The sequence below is a fragment of the Herpailurus yagouaroundi genome, unplaced genomic scaffold (assembly GCF_014898765.1).
Source record: "Herpailurus yagouaroundi ecotype Mexico unplaced genomic scaffold, PumYag 186, whole genome shotgun sequence".
NCBI lineage: Eukaryota > Metazoa > Chordata > Mammalia > Carnivora > Felidae > Herpailurus > Herpailurus yagouaroundi.
Genome location: NW_024412417.1, coordinates 44,856,830 through 44,874,618, shown reverse-complemented (window position 1 = coordinate 44,874,618; position 17,789 = coordinate 44,856,830).

The window sequence follows — 17,789 nt, the reverse complement described above, 5'->3', positions numbered from 1 at the left end:
GCTCAGCTCTGTATAGTTTTTATTTACTGAACCCATTTCTTGACAAACCAGAGGCTGCCTAAGCCCTCAAAAATCCTATGGATGGGGAGGGAGAAAAAGGAAACAGTCTCTGGGTTTTGACTCAGGAAGGCTAGCTCCTACCATGCCAACAAGCTCATCACACCCACACTGCCCCAGGAGGCATCACGATAGTTGGTTTTGAGTGTGTATAGGTTTACATTCTTTTCTAATTAAAACATAAGAAATCAGTTTTAATCTCTAAATACATTTTTATGACTATTCATAGCATTTGCAAACCCTGTGCCCACAGGAATGGCAAACCAGTTTCTAAAGTTTGCCAGTACCCTTACTAGTGGGAGGTAACTAGCATAAAAGTCCTGAACCTTTGCTCTACATAGAATGGTGTTCTAGTGGGTTAAAGTTCAGCTAATGAGGCTGAGAGATGGGCCAGAACCATAGACCAGGGCATTTCATTAAAAACTGCCTTCTCCAAGTGGTCAGTGTAGGTGCTGGGATTTATTAGTCTTCTGAATCAGGCTCATCAGGTCAGAAGTCAATGCCCTCCATTTAGCTTAAAGCCTCTCCACCCTGTTCTCCTTGCTGCCCACCCTAGTTAGGCCTACTGAAGTTACAGTCAAAGACCAGGACAATTGGGGGAACTCTTATGGACAATGGAAACTAGATGCAAGTCTACTTTAAGAGGACATTTCCTGTTTTTAGGGTCTCCTACATTGGCAGCAGCCCAGGCACATGGAGCCTGGGTTCATAGGGCAGGAAAGTCATTCCATGAGCTACAGGAGGTGCATGGCCCAAGATACAACCTAGAGACTCCATTAGGAAACTGGATAACGTTTCTAGGAAGAAGCCCAGATATAGAGCTCCAGATTCTTTAAGGATAGAAGAACACACCCAATACCAGAGTCTCCTATTAGGACATTGTGGGAAGGATTCACTTCAGTGCTCAATAGAATACATAGGATCACATACACAAGGAGTTTTTCTTAAACTTGAAGCCATGGTCTTGGTTCTTCATTTAACCCTACTCTTGGAGGCGATTCCAGAGCTGGTCCTGGGACACAGGGTATATGGAAATTTAGACACGGAGAATTTCATATGACTAAAGGAAAGCTACACACTCCCTCACCTAGTCCTAGTTAAAAGATGTAGCCAAGATATTAAACTAGGCACCAGAGGTCAGGAGTCCATGGGGATGCATAATTGTGCACCCATCTCCAAGACAGAGGACTTATTTGTGACCATGCCCACTCTGAATGGATAACCGTATTAAGTGTGTGGTTGCAGCTTAAGGACTTCACAAGCAGTTCATCATCCTGTCTGCTGAAATGTGACCCATGTAGCCCACTCAGAAGTGTTGCCTGATGCAGTCTCCTACTCGTTCCTCCCATTGGTTGGACACAGTGGGAAGAAATCTAACACTGTCCAGGATTTGATTCGGAGATCACCTATAAGGTCCCAGTGCTGGTGGACAGTGGGGTAGCCATCCTAGGATTCTCAGGAGGAGGAGATTGGGGTGTAGGACAGGCAATGGGACCCACTGGATTACACAAGTGTTTCCAGGAGCAAGAAGGGTGGGTGGGTGGGTATCTTGCAGGATTACTCAGACACGTCAGCTCCAGAGCTGTGTGCTGGATTAACAGAGGCCTTGTTGGGTCGGCTTCAAAATTTAGACCTTTCCATTGGATCAACCCTGCTTCTCCCCCTCCCTCCTTCCCTTCACTGCTGCTTAGGTCTCATGTCTAAAACTTGGTCTGGGCATCTGCTTCTTCCTGGGACCCTGTACTTCCTAACGTTTGATAGATTTAGTAATTCAATTAAGCAACTTTAATGAGACTAACCTTGTGGAAGCGTCAGCCTTGTGTCAGAAAGCCTTAAAAATAGAATTGTGGGGCACCTGGGTGGCTCAGTCAGTTGAGCTTTGGACATTGGCTCAGGTCATGATCTCACGGTTCCCAAGTTCAATCCCCACAGCCAGCTCACTGCTGTCACAGCACGGAGCCCCCTTCAGATCCCTCTGTCCCTTTCTTCCCCTCCTCCACTTGCTCTCAAAAACAAACTTTGAAAATGGAATTCTTGTTGCACGGTCTCCCATGAGCACCCAGAGGAGAGGGCAGACAGGATGGTGATCTGTTTAAAGGTTCTGATAAAGGTCTAGATGTTTTTTTTCTTCTATTCTTTGGTTTCACAGCAACCTTTTACAGTGATCTTGGGAAGGGTCACAGATATCCCCACTTCAACTTCTCAGTATTCTTATAAAGACCAAGAAAAGTTGACCTGACCATGGGAAAAGTTCATTCCCTGCTGCCTGTCCTGTGGCCACAATCCCATGTTGGATAGAAGTTCTCAGATGCTCTTTCATCCTGTGTCCAACTTGGCCTCCTCAAAATTTGTGCTAAAAGCCACATATGTTGTAACTTGGTTTTTCTACCTCCCATCTCTTGTCATGACCCTGTGATTATTTTCAGGTACCCTCACCAATATCCTCAGATATCCATCCTTATGATCTGGTTATGATTTTAGGGCCTAGAGCATTTTCTTGAACTTGTATTTTGAGTGTAGATCTGTAAACTTGAGATACTGGGACCAAGGCAGGCCACAGTTACCCATAATCTCACAGTTACCTAGCCCCAGATGATTCTATGATGACTGTTCTGGATTTGAACTTCAAGGACCTTAGGATGGACCACCATAAAGCTGGAACTCCTTTACATAATCTGGCATCTAAATGGCTTATCCTTTGAAAGGAAAGACTCTCAGGCCCTGAACGAGTCCCTCAAAAAAGTGCTCAAATGCGTATAGAATAACCAAGCATCTCACGTCTGTGTGTTACATTTCCCAGACAACCTGGAATAAGGTAACCACGACTTGAGTTTGTTCCTGGAGATGTTGGACAGTTCTTGACCCTTCAAGGCTTTTTAGGAGTTTTCCGATTTCTCATGTCATCACTTGCAGTTAGGCAGTGACCAGCTCTGTGGTAGGAAGACTCCTTGAAATCGATCCCACCCTTGGAGTCTACTATCCATGTATCTTGGATGGCAATGTAAATTGACCTTTTGAAGGTCTTCTAGCTTTAAAGTTTCATCAAGTTATGTTTTCAGTATTTTGAGAAGTTCGAGTGAGCAGTGGGTGCTTAAAATTTGGACTGAGGTTTTAAGACTCAAGAGGTGGCCAATTGCCACACATGTCCAAGTAATAGATTTATGTTACCAGAGATCGATTTACCTGAATAGAGACACCTACAGAACTTCCAATCCCTTAGGATTTACACCTTGATTCCCAAGGAGAGGGACTATCAGAAGTCTTCCTCATACAAGGAGATCAAAGGTCCTGTCCAGCCACAGACTACATCATTCCTCCTTTATCTGTATTTCTAGCTTCTCCTTGTTCTAAAGGAAAAGAACTAGCTTAGGTTTATGAGACTTAACATAAAGGAATGCAAGCTGATCCAGAAAAATCTTGCCCTTATAGAAATTTTATTCCCCATCTCGCTCTGGCATGAAATCCAGTGGGCATCCCTTAAAGGGAAGGGGAGGTTAAAAAAAAAAAAAAAAAAAAGGAAAAGAAAAAGAAAAAAAACTTACATCCACCTGACTGAGATCTTAGAGCCCAAAGCTAGGGACTGGTGTTCCACCCAGGCCTGAATCAACCCTTAGCTTCCTCTTCTGCTTTTAGGATTTGATTCCAGGTCTCCTATTTTGGGTGTTGGCCTGCTACTTCTATCTTCCACCTCCAACCAACTTGCACGAAGGTTTTTGGACCTACTATAGTCCCTTGGCTTTGTGTATTACTGTTCTATTATTTCTCTCCATTGCCTAAAGTATACTCACTCTCACCTATGTGAAAGTCTGGTTTCTTCAACTCCTGGAGATGTATCTCCAGCCCCACTTAAAGTCCCTGAGGGCATGAGCAAGTTGAATTTGTCTGCCTTGGATGATGGGGGTCTGCTTTAGGAGCACTAGCAGCTATATTCTACTGGCCAGGAAGACCAGTGTTAGCAGCCCCAGTCATATAGTCCCCACCAACAAGGATATAGGCTCAGGAAGGCATATATCAAAGTCATGGCAACCCAATTGTGGCTAGAAATTGAGGAAGGGGACACTAATTTGGGATTCCCTTCAGATATCGGACAGGCTCTCAGGTCATCACTAACATTCTCTAAGAATTTAGAGTAAGCAACAGTCCAAGACAACAGTGGCAAGATTCTGTGTAGTAAGAAGCTACTCTTTTCATCGGGCAGCCTATAAAAGCTACTGTATCCAGAGCCTCAGAAGACTTCCAATCCAAATTTCCCACTATACACTGAAATCCTTAGCCAGTTGGGTGAGCCATTTCAATCCAGAGCAAAAAAAGCTTACAACACACATTTTAGAAGTAAAGGCGATTCCAGGATTATCCCTAAGGTTATTTGGTTTTTCTCATTCCCCATAAGAACAACTTAGTGGTTACAATTCAATGGATAATGACAACTGCTCTTCCATACTGACTATCTCAATTAAACACTCACAGAGGTCATCAGGAACACCAGCATAGAAGCCAACCGGTTTCATTTACTCATCTACATTATCCAACTTAAGTCCTACTTTAGCTTTCAAGATCCTCCTACAGGAGGTTGTAAGCGCCCCCCCCCCCTGTGGATCACGAGTGACTCTTTCTCCTGCAGTAGCTCCATCAGAACCTTCGTCCCAGTGTGGAAGCAGAGGACACTAACCCTGGGGTCCCTCACATGTCAGGCTCTGTAAGGACAGTTATTTCCAAGGTTTAGTCCCTTCTTGTAGAGGAAGTGACATTTAAGTTTTGACTATCCATAAGATACTTCTAAAGCTAAATTCAGTATCTTCACTGCTGCCATCTTAAGAACATCCAACAAGATGTTCATGTATTTGTCCTTTGAATTAGACCTTCCTAAGTAGTTTCTGCCAGCAAATGACTCAGACCGGCTCCTCATTTGAGGAATTTTGGCCACACTTTTATCATGGGAAAAGCCAATTCCTCTCTCCCTATCTGGTGTGTGGGAAGCCTCTTGGCCACCAAGTAGACCTGCAGTTTCCTTCTGTGTAACTGCTTTCCTGCCATGCACCTCTGCTGAACTCCCGGGGAGTGGGGGAGGGGACAGGTGAGTGCCCCTCTGAACTCCACCCACTGCAGATGTGCTCCCTTGTAGGGCTGTCTGTCTTGAAACTTTGTGGCTTCAAGTGTTTAGCCACAACTTGGACTCGCACCTGTTCCAGTGGCAGGTCACAAATTCAGGCATTATTCCCTCCCAGGCTATGTGAGTAGGTCTGGTCTGATTTCTTGGGCTCTGTGAGTTTCCAGCATCTCTCATCCCTGGCACTGCCATTATCCTAAAGGCAGATTACAGAGTGTTCCTAGCTAGACTCCAGTATCTCCTTGTCCTCTTGTGAATTCACTCAGTGGTTGGAGGAATAGGTACACTTAGGAGACGAAATAGAGGTGAAAGTAGTCCAGAGAAGATGGAGGATACAGAAACAGCATAGGAAAAATACAGGATGTAGCACAAGAAGTCCAACATGCACACATAGGTTAGGAAACTAGGACAGACAATATTGAATAGCAAGTTCTCCAAAGAGCTGAGGCTGATTAACTTGCCTTTTGCAAGAAGTATTGCATTCTCAATCAATGCTAAAAATAAGCTTCTCAGCATGGTCCAGATTCAGCTTAGTCAACCCCGATCATGTCCTGAAAATATACCTGGATAGTTAGCAGAAGCCAGGACTTGATTCATGTCCTGAGAGGCTGGCTTCCTCTAGGCTACTGTGATATAGCCAGAGAAGGTCTGTGTCTCCACCTTGCTTGTTTGGCACCAGCTCAACACAAGCTACGTGGCTGGAGAATGCCATTATAGTCCATGTCCAGCATCTACCCCTTTAGGCAGAAATCCCAGGGAACCAAGCATCTTGGCATTAGATTTGGACACGGTTAGAGATTTTAACTGTTCCCATCTCAGGAGTACAGAAAGTAGCTCTTCCTTTTTAATGCATGGGTAACAGAAAAGACAGACATTCAGATATTCATCACCCCAGATGTATTCCCTCATCTGAGAGTTTGGAGATTTGTGAAACGGAACTGATCCTGACCATCTTTCAGGCACAGGATGCTCAGCTATGTTCCCAAAAGAACCTTGTGGTATCGTTGGGGAACGACTAGCTGGCGTTTCAGGAAGAATTCTTAGAATTTGAGATTTAGAGCAAGAGAGGCTCCCAGGAAAGTTTAGCCCTCTTAAAATGGCACATCCTGCCACCACCCAGGAGGTGTTGTCTCCATGTACATCAGAAGTGTGCAGCTCTTAGCCCAACACAGAGCATGCCGTCTAAGCTTTCCCAGGACTTTATAGTTGTAGCCACCTGGTAAACCCCCTCACCAATCTCGTCTATCGGTCTCCCATCTCCCTCCATGCCAGCCTCTAACACATCCTCATAGTTGAAAGGTAGGTGAGAAAGGTTGGACCCCAACCTCATTTCCTGCAGTTACTCGTTTCAATGCAGGCATCAGCTTTATCTAACCTTTTATGGGATTCAAAGGATTCTGAGGATGAAGACAGTTTTCAGAGTTGAGAGGTTTCAGGTCTTGAGTTGATTAATATGGGAGTCAACCTGAAGACAAAGTCAGCACATCCACCTGTTAAAATCTGTAATTTGATGGTTTGGCTCATCTTAAGTCTGGGAAATTAGACCCCACATTTCTTCCAACTGCCATTATCACTAAGATTGGAAACAGTAGGATATAGCAGAATTAGAGGATACTCTGGAAACGTACAAGATAGTCCCATTAGCTACCTCATGGCTACTTTGAATTCAGGCAGCTCAGACTCGAATTCAGATATGTTGCCCAAGTATCAGAGGGGGATAGAGACAGGGGAAGAAAGAAACATGCAAGTGGCTACTGATGCCATGGCAACGCGAACTACAAAAGGAGAGGACCCTCAATGGAAGTGCTCAGGAGACCAAGGGAAGCAGAGCTAGTAAAAGATTACCCTGAGGCAACCACAGGTATTCTCTGAATTTTGATGATTTTGATGGACAAGTCATTGAGGAAAGATTGTTACAATTAGGCAGCCAGTGGAAAATTTGGAATGTTGTAGTCAGTCTTTTACATAGAATGGAAGGTAGCTACAAGAACTAGGTGTAGAGAGCCTCAAGTCAATATCTAAACCCTCCAAGTATGGTAGAAGAAAACCATGTATGACCATAGGTCAAAGCATGGGACAGATTCGTTTCTAGGTAAAAGCATTTAAGGAGTAGACAGACGATCATGTACAAATTCATTACAAGGTTGTAGAGAATGTCAAATGCTCTCTGACCAAAGACCTACCTTAGGAACCATGGGGGAAGAGGGAGAGATCTTGCAGGTATACATGGGAGGGTGACCTGGGAGGATTTTAGTTCAGGGTGTACACCAGGGACCTAAGTGTGACTTACCTGAAAGTCACCATTCAGGGAAGTATTTAGTGATTTTTTCCCAAATATTATGTAACCTGCAGGATTCTACTAAATTGAAGGAAATTCGAGGGAAAAGTTTGGCAGATGTCAGAGAAGGGAAGAAAATCCCACATAAGTATAGCAGTGACTAGAAGGGGCATCTTGGGTGTAGTCCTCCCAGAAAGAGTAGGAGCACAGGAAACCCTGAAGAGGGCAAAGTATTTAGGCCATTCAGATCCAAAAGGCACAGGCTTTAACTCAGGATCAGGAAGAGCTGGACTATAGCCTCCAGGAACTCTGGGAATGCACACCAGCCACTGAATCAAAGTCCTTAGGGGAAACCCCCAAGATTGTGAGAAGTCTGAAGAAAATGGATGTGTTTGGGGAAAGAGTTCTGGTGGCTTTAGCTACTGTGACCCCATACTCAGGGAGGTTTTTAACATTAAGATAGTGAGAGTCAGCACCCAGGGATGTACTGGGGAGAAGCTCCACAGGTTGGAAACACCCAGGCTCCCTGTTACTCATACCTCACTGATGAGTTATTGTCTTGGTTCATTCCTGCTATGCATCACTGCACTGGCACCTCCAGTAATGAGGGCTGAAGCTCTGAGCTTTGGGCCTATGGATCCCAGGGCCTAGGGACCTATTCACTTCCCCAGTCCTGCCACCACAGGTCCTAGTAAAAAAAAAAAAAAAAAAAAAAAAAAAAAAAAAATCAAGCCACATTCTTACAGACCCATTGAACTCCTACTCAGAAAGTAGGAAATAGAAATTCAGAATACGTGAACTCCTGGATTTGGCCAGCCATTGTGGAGGGGTTATTGTGAGGGCCCCATGCTCTGTGCAAGCAGAGAGCTGGTCTGCAGAGAGAACTAAGGAAAGCAGCAGAGTCCCCTCCCTGGCTGAACAAGCCCAGCACATGGAGATATAGGCATACCTGGATTTTGGCTTTGCAAAATAAAGGATTGTGGGTAGTTTCCTTTAAGGAAATTGAGGGTTTGGGGCAATCCTGCATTGAGGAAGTCTATTGGCACTTTTTCCAACCACATAAAGAGCATTTGCTTATTTCAGGCCTATCTCATTTTGGTCTCACATTTCAAATTTCGTTATATTTGTTATGGCATCTGTGAGATTACTGTTGTAATTTTGGGGGACACCATGAACCACTCATGTAGGAAGGCAAACTTAATGTGTGCTCTAACTGCCCCACTGCCATGCCTATTTGCCATCAAGGACTTTCATAGATGGAGAGAAGTCAATTCCGAAGCTTTGAAGCCAGGCAAACAGGCCGACTCTCTTGCTAGGGGCTAGTTCAACTGGGGAGTTGAAGCTGAAGTCAATGCTCATTTACCATTCCAAAAATCCTAGGGCCCTTAGGAATTATGCTAAGCCTACTTTCCCTGTGCCTGGGTGACGACCTGTCCCATTTACGACCTTGTTTACTGAAGATTTAAGCCTACTGTTGAGACCTATTACTCAAGGATTCCTTTCAAAGCATTACTGGCTCATTGACAATGCACCTGGTCACCCAAGACTCTAAAAGATACCTACAGCAAGATTTTCACGTCTGCTAATATCCATCCTGCAGCCCATGAATCAAGTCTTGAGAGACATTTCATAGAGCTATAGCTGCCAGGGATAGAGATTTCTCTGATGGACCTAGGCAAATTGAGAAACTTAGGTAAAGGATTCAGCTTTACTTCAGCTCTTCTAGATGCCATTAACATTCGTGATTCACGGGAAGAGGTCAAAATATCAAAGACAGGAGTTTGGAAGAAGTGGATACCCACCCTCAAGGACGACTTTGGAGGGTTCAGGACGTCATCAGAGGACATCCCTGCAGATGTGGTGGAAACAGCAAGAGGACCAGAATAAGACGTGGGGCCTGAAATGCTACCATCTGATAGGACTTGCCAATGAGCAGTCCTAGCTTATGGAGGATTCTTCTTATGGAGAAACAAAGTGGCTTTTGAGGTGGAATCTGCTCTTGGTGAGGACATTGTGAAGATTGAAGTGACAGGATTGAAAGTATTCCATAAACTTAGCTGATAAAACTGCTGCAGGGTTTGAGGACTGATCCAATTCTGAAAGTTCTATGGTGAGAAGAATGCTATTGAACAGCATCACACATCGAGGAATCAATATGGCAAACTTTACGGTCATCTTAAGACCTTGCCAGATACCCCAGACTTCAACCACCACCAAGGCAAGAACCTCCAGCAGTAATAAGACTGACAGCTCCATGGTTAGTTTTTTTTTTTTAGCAGCCATCATTCAGACCTGCTACTGCATACTTGGACTGCAGTATAGCATAAACATACCTTCTTTGCACTGGGAAGCTGAGGATCATGGTGATGCTCATTTTATTGCAGTGGTTCCGAATGGAACCTGTAATGTTTGAGGTGAGCCTATACCTGCTGGCCTGGCCTCAGGAACCAGGAGTTGCAGGTTTGCAGTTAAGATCACTCAGACCTAGAGAGACCTTTAAGGATGGTACAGGAGAGTTCTTCCAGATGAACTGGGTGAGGATACTTGTAGGATAAAGCTGAAGGAGATGTTCACCATTATATTTCCCTTCTCATATAGCTTCTCTCTGCATCAAGAACCATGCTGGAGGGGAAAACAAAAGCATAGTCTTGTGTTCTAGGAGCAGAAAAGTTGTGGTGGGACCATAACTTAAGTATGGATTCCTCACTGGCTGCTGCTCTGTGCTCCGTTTTCCTGGTGTTGCTCATTTTTCCAAGGACATATACTATGGGGTGATCATGTGCATGGAGACAAAGTCTTCCCAAGGCAGTGCTACTTGGACTCCTCTAGAACGGGCTGGATAGGATTGCCTGCCATCAGCTTGCAGAGGGAGATCCAAGAGGAAGGGACAGATGATCAAAGCTTGGACAAGACTGCAGATGGTGTGCTGACAAAGGCAACCTAGATTTGAGAGAAGCATCTGGAGGATACAGCCAACGTTAGGGAAAGCCAACAAGAGCAAAGCTTTCATTCCCCCCACCCCCCCATACCCTGTTCCCGGTTTATTGTTACTATACAACCTCTACTCACTGAGGGGTCTGGGGCAGAGGGACCTGGTCTTTTATGTCTCTATCCTATGAGCCTGGAGCAGAGCTTACATCTACTAGGCACTGAGAGTCATCAGCTGGGAGGAAGCACTACAGCACAATGTAGACGTGGACAAGGACAGTGGCCAGGCCAGGGGGAGGCCCTGAGGAGCCCCACATTCCCACCTTGGGCTTGAACTGGTTTCAGCAAGAACAGGGCTTAAAAGCACAGAGCCCACCTTCCAGTCAGGGTACACCCTGGTGAAACGTCTGCTTTCAGAAGCCTCCAGGTTATAGAAATGGAAGATGTGATCAGGGATACGCAGATCCACAGGGGTATAGTTTCAAATAGAATGACCTTGAACTCTTAGGTGGCAGGGATTAGTCTTCAAGATTGGGTTATTTCCTGAAAAGTCCGCTTTGCAAGGGATCTTTGGTGCTGGCCAGAGTGGAATCGGCCACTTGTGTGGGGCAAGTTCCAAAGTCGCAGGGTCACCACTTATTGGTGACGTGCTGAGCCACACACATGTAAACTGCAGGATCAACTGTAAAAGCTACTGCAAGACTGCACATGGGTAGGAAGAGGAGCCCACTATCCTCAAAGAGGAGCTCCATGGCAGGAGTACAAGACAGAAGAGCCTCCCAGGATTTCAAAGACTATTAAGTGTCTAGGAACTGTGCAAGAATTTTTAGGTGTATAGTTAGAAAGTGGTATGCTTTCTACTCCATTAGAAACACTTTATAAGACAAAGCATATTGATAACCAGGAAATTGATGGCCAGTTACTAGGATTCCACATTGTCCCCTTTTCTTCCAGGCCCTACATCTCCCTACTACCCCCCCACCCACCCACCACCTCAGGTTCTTCCTGTACTCAGGCCAGATGACAGAGTGGGAACCCAAACCAACAAAGTAAGGCAGGGACACAACAATAGCCACTCGGGTGGGAGCCTCATTTCAGTGGTGGATGCTCCAGAAGGTTATGCTGGGGTAAACTCCACAAAGGGCACCCTGCCTCCTAGGGCCAGGAGGGGGGCATGGACTGGGCCTTTGGCAGCTCACCCATTCCTTCCACCTCCTCCCTTGGCTTTTCCTCCTTAGGCAACCCCCCCCCCCCGATTCTAGAAGCTTGCCCAGACCATCCTGGGTCACCTCCATGCCCCTAGGACAGAGTTCCCCCTGATATCTAGCCATCACAGTTGGCGGGAAATTATAGCACAACTCCGTCTGGTCTTCATTCTGCTTTGATTAGGTCTCTTACTCCTTAACCACAGAACACTGAAGAGGTAGAAAGGATTTGCAGTATTCCTAGACAGGACTGTGTGGCTGTCAGATGAACAGGAGTCCAGAGGCGGGGTGGGGCGGGGGGCGGTGGGGTAGGGGAAGAGACCATGCTCGCCATTACCAAGAGCTTAACAAGTGGAATCTGCATGCCTATTTAGGAAACTAAGGTGAATCCTGGGTGATGTAAGGTCATACAAGGAGTCCCGATCCGATGGCCACTAACTGGAAAAGGGAGCATTAAGGATTAGGCCTTTGGTTTAAGGGAATTCATTTTAAGCCTTATGTTCTGTATAGGCTTAGTCAAAACTGATTGCCCGAGTGAATGCCTCAGTGTTGTGTGGTCCTTCTCCGGCTCGGAATCTCTGGTTCTGGCTGCGGTATGATAGACTGGTCAAAGCCGAGCTGCGGTTTGTGGTCAGTTCTCCCTACTATTTAGATGTGCCCCCATGCTCACACCATTCGCGCTATGAAAGAGTTCTTAATACATTTTCATGGGTAAAAACCTGATACATGATCAGGGCAGGGGGTGGTAAGTGTTCTTGTTCTTCTGTTCAGAGAACTAGTCCTCTCCGAGGTGTGGGAAGTCCTATCCTGAGGGTTAGGATATTATAAGGAATGCATTGGAAAGTGGAACATGGCCTTTGCTGAAAACACCATGCTTTGCTTATTTAATGTAGGTCTAGGGGTTAGGTCCTGCTTGAGCTCAAATTCTTTAGACCATGTTATCACATGGAGTATCTTGTTTTCTACATCTGCTCTTTTCTTGGGAAAGCCTGGTTTTCCCCGCACATTTTCAATATGTTCCTACTGGCATGTAGGCCATTAGTGCATCACACGTTGTTTCCCTAAATATGTCCCTAATAAATTCGGAAGCTCAAGAGCAGCTTGAGGAGACTTCCTTTAACTTCCCTCTCAGCTCTCTGGACTGAAGTCTTGAGTAATTCTTTGTCACCATGGACTTTGCAGGACCGAGCCGAAAGCTGAACCCACACAGGAGGTTGTCAAGAAAACCAGTCATGCAATGGGTTCTAAAAACTCAGATCTAAGCCAGTAAGGGGAGTAAATGCCTTTACTACTCCAGTTCAGTGGTTTCCGAACTTTAGCATATCCCTGTAAGGGTTAAATTGTAGTGTAGGGCTAACCTGTAGCCTTAAGAAATAACAGCTTTAACACTATAGGTTAAGAGATAATAGCCTTATCCTATCAAGGGATGGATTGGTGTTTGATTGGGTTGGGGCAGGGGCCTGTTTGAACTGTTTCCACCTGGGAACTATCCCTTTGTTCTGTTCCCAGGTGATAAGATGATGTGGTTGGCTACAAAAACTCTGTACCCCGGCTGTTCAAGACTACACTCTGGTCAAGAGTGTCAGTCCTGATCAATCGGTTTGCCTTGCCTCTCATTGCAATACACTTTCTTGTGACGGTCACTGGTGCCCGTAGCATTCGGTTTCAGGAGTCGTGTGGATGCAACAACCCCTCTCCTGCCACCAGTGAAAAGTTTGAGCACATACTTCTGATGGACCTACAACTTCTAAGATAGGTTATGAAGCATTGAAGGAAGACTTGAAGAGCTGATAAGTTAGGAATTCATGGTGTCTTCCTGAACCCCATCTTCTTTGTATCCTCAGATCAGCACACTCCATTCCCTGCAATGGGGGAAGCAGAGGATCTTGGCAGGGCACCAGTGGTTCTGGAGTGGTCTGGGCTCCCTTGTTATTCCAGGCTAGAGCTGTTAGCACACGTGAAGCCATTGGGGAATTAGTGGGCTTTTAGATTTCAATGGAGACACTGAATGAAGACCGAACACGCTGCTCCGAGGAAGCAAACTAGCACATTCCTCAACGTCAGCTGAAGACCTGATTGCTTCAAGCCTGGGGTCAGCTGTAGCCCATTTCTGTTCACTTCCCTTCCCCCTGCCTTTCAAAAGCCCCTACCTTCACTTAGAGGAGAAGCGGTTTTCAGGACAGCAGTCTGCCAACTTCAATTCTCAATCGCTTTCCTTCCCCAACACCTGGTCATTCAGCTTACTCGCATGTCCTGTGTTGATCAGATGCCGGTTCCACAATAGGATAAGGGACTCTATACTGACTGTCCTGGGACAGTCCCAGAAGGCCCTGTGGTCCCCACAGTTCAGGGGAAATCCAGATGGGATGTGTGTTTTACCCATTCTCAAGTGTAAGTTGTTGCCACAGGATGGCATCAGTCAACTCCTAAACAGAGTCCGGCCTCCTGCCACCCCAGCCAAGGTAGTCCTGGACCTAAGCCTCCCCTGTGGTCAGCAGCCTGGCCTCGGAGACCACTGCCCACCCCACCCCCCGAGGGGGAAGCAAGGTGTCTGGGAGAAGCAATAACACCCCACGTACCACAGAGGCTGTGGTCGCCTAGCTTATCTTATCCACAGGACCTTACAGGGTTAATGAGCATTGCTCAAGTCACAGGGAAGTACTGACTAGACCCAAGACTAAAGTGGAATTAGGCAATGAAGGCTCTTGCACTTTGGGCCCCAGGTGGACTTTAAGTGGCAGGAAGCAGTTGCCATTCTGTTTAGGGATCGGTGGAGGACTTCAGTTGCAGAAGTTTGAGGGAACAGCAGAGTCCACTAACAGTTGCCCACATGCCACAAGTATCCCTTGTCCTTTGTCCCACGTTTCATTTGGAAGGGGATGCTTAACCACGGTCTTGACTTAAAGATCCAAGCGTTCAAAAAAGCCTGTAGCTGTAACAGAGGCCACTTAGTTTCCACAGCTGATTGGCTGCTACTCTGGCGGCTGAAGCCAAGCTCCAGGACCTCATTAAGACTTTAGGAAGGTTAGAGAAGGTTCTAATACCCAACCATTTAATCTTTAATCTCAACAGGTGTCCCTTGAAGACCCGGTCAAAAGACATCACTCATTGAGCACCAGGAGGACAGCTGCCATCCACCATGCAAAAGAGGAGAGAGCAGGAAGCACAGCCCAGTTTTCCCATTAAGGAGTCCCAGTTACTGTTTTCCTTCTAATTCTACAGCTTGTAGAGACAGCCCAGCCCTGCTTGCTTCCTGGCCACCTTCCCTGCTGAGACCATCCACTTCCCCCGAGGATGCCCTGCCCTGAACTCCCCCCCCCCCCCCCCCGTTTCCCCAGGCTCCAGGAATTCTGGGGCCCCTGTCCCATGCCTTTGGTTCCACCGCAGGTCTCCAGACCTCTCAGCCTGCTACTCTCTAGAAGGTTAGCAGTTTTCAGGTCCTTTCTGCCTCATTCTTTCCAGTAAGGGAACTCGAGCTTCACCCAGGCCCACTGAGCTGAGAACATACACCTTTCAAGGTCCTCTTGCTGGAGATAAAGTGAGGCTTCCGAAGAGGGGAGGCTTCCTCTGGGAAGACGCAGGCCCTACAGAGCCACAGCCCAAGAGAGGCCACCAAGTGGCCTGTGTGTCTGCCCCTCTGCTGGTCAGAGTGAGATAGGAGAGCACGAGAGTCCTCAGAGAGCAGGCTGAGGGAGGAGACAGCTAGAGAAGGAGAAGAAAAAGCAGGAACTTTGCCCCACTGAAAAGCAAAATCACCCAGGCCCTCTGGTTCTGTATCTTCCCAAGCCAACCCAGCAGCAGGGCCAAACACCCCAGAGAATCCATCCTCACTGAACAACGGAGTCCCCGAGACAAACAACCTCATAGCCCCAACCCACCAAAATGAGAAGGACAGCCTCAGTCTTCTCCTTATATACCCCCTGGCCCCTCCCCCGCTCCTAAAAGTAACCATGCCCACCTGGGCCCAGAGCACTTCCCTTGACTACCCCTTGCTAGGGAGCAGCTGTGGACTTTCAGATACTCAGAAGTATGCTGCTTCAAGCACCTTGGCCGACATGGAGAGAAAGGCCAGGGAACAGGTCTTAATAATTGAGCAGCTTACCATACATCTGGGAAATCTGTGGTTCTTTTGTAGGGCCCATCAGGAGTGTTGGCCAAGGGTTAAAGGGTATCACTCCAATTCCAAGGGAAAAAAAACTTAATTTGTGAAGTTGTATATGAATTTGGCCTCACTAAGTTGATAACATTTGATGGTGTTATGTGGTCACAGTCTACATGAATTAAATTCTCATCAGTTTTCCTAAAATGTCTTCTGCCATTAGAGAATTACCTTTAAAACATGCCATAAGTCTTCAAAAATATTAACAAAGTCTGACACCTTTCACTTCATATTATGTTTACCTTGTTGGTAAAAAAGACACATATTCATGAAATTGAAACTTAAGAATTTCCTTTGAGAAGACAACAAAGGCAGACTCTTAATTGCAGAGAACAGACTAGTGGTTACTTCAGGGGAGGTGAGTGGGGGATGGGGGAAACAGGTGATGGGGATTGAGGGGTGCACTTGTGATAAGTACTTGTGATGTATGGAATTGTTGAATCACTATTTTGTGCACCTGAAACTAATATAACACTGCACATTAACTGTATTTGGATTAAATGTTTTTAATGAAATTTAGAAAAAAAGTTTTCTTTAAGAAATGAGACAGTTTGTGGTACTTTATGTATAACATAGTTTATTTAAAAAAATGAGTTCATGGACTCACCAAGTCCATGAATCCAAATTCCAGGCACTCACCTTGGAAATCACAATCCTGATGCAAGGTGTCCCTGGATGCATTCATTACTGGAAGCTCTAGGGAGAATTCCGCCTTGGAATTCCACATTGGACCTTCCATCTGAGCCAATTACTTTCCAAATGGACAGGAGCCCAAGGGCTCCCCTGGCCTTTCTTACTCTGAGGTGAGGCTGTGCATACAGGCACTGAAGAGATGTGTGAGCTGCACCATGGGAGCCAGAACCCCCGAGGAAGCAAGAGCGGGGACAGAAATACAGTTTTGCAAGATTACTTGAAGGGTTCAAAGTTACTCCTTTGTGCATTACCATCTTCCATTCTCCTAGTTTGGGGGATGTATTGTATTTGTCCCAACTCAACAATGTATTCGTACAAAGATGAACAATTACAGAGAACTACTTTGAGGGTTGTATGTGGTTGTCTATGGACTCATCCACAGAGCACAGCTGAGACACCAGCAATGTCATGGGTCTTACTACTGCTTGCTTGTTAAAGCTTAGTGTCATTCAGGGGTGCCTGAGTGGCTCAGTTGGTTGAGGGTCCAACTTTTGACTTTGGCTCAGGTCATGATCCCAGGGTTATGGGACTGAGTACCATGTCGGGCTCTGTGCTGACAGCATAGAGCCTGCTTGGGATTCTCCCTCTCCCTCTCTTTCTGCTTCTCTCCCTGTCTGAAAGAAAGAAAGAAAGAAAGAGAGAGAGAGAGAGAGAGAGAGAGAGAAAGAAAGAAAGAAAGAAAGAAAGAAAGAAAGAAAGAAAGAAAAAGATTCAGAATGATAAGACTCACCCGGCACTTCGCAAAAGTGATTGTGTAAAGAAATCTTAGGGATCCTTTAGGTGAAATGTGATATACTGCATTTTGACTAAAATGATTCTTTTAGGAATATATCAATCCCATCATCCCTCCCTCTACCCTCCACTCCAGCAACACTAAAGCAGCTGACTTTTTCACAAACTGTTTTCCTTTTGGAGATTTGATTCAAGCTGTTGATTCTGGGTAGGATATCCTTTCTTTCTAACCCCATAGTGATCAACACACATATTTCAAAACTTAGCTTATATTGACTTTGTTTAAGGGCTTTTCCATGCTTACCAAATCCAGGCAGGGATCTCGGGATTAGCCCATGCTGGTGTTGTATCAAGAGGTGACTTGGAGTGACAGGCTAGAAATTCAAATGTTACAGGTCCCGCTGACTGACAGTGTGAATCCCATGCAGTTGAGGTGGAGAGAGTTCCAGATGGAGAAACACAAACCTCTGATATTAGCTATGGCTCCTCAAGTTGGTAGCACTGCATTTTTCATAAATTATTTAAACTCACTGCCTTTAGATTCCTTATCCATAAAGTGAGAATCCAGGCTACATGATTTCTAAGGGCCCCTAATTCCATCTGTTATATTCTGTGAGCATTTAAAATTTC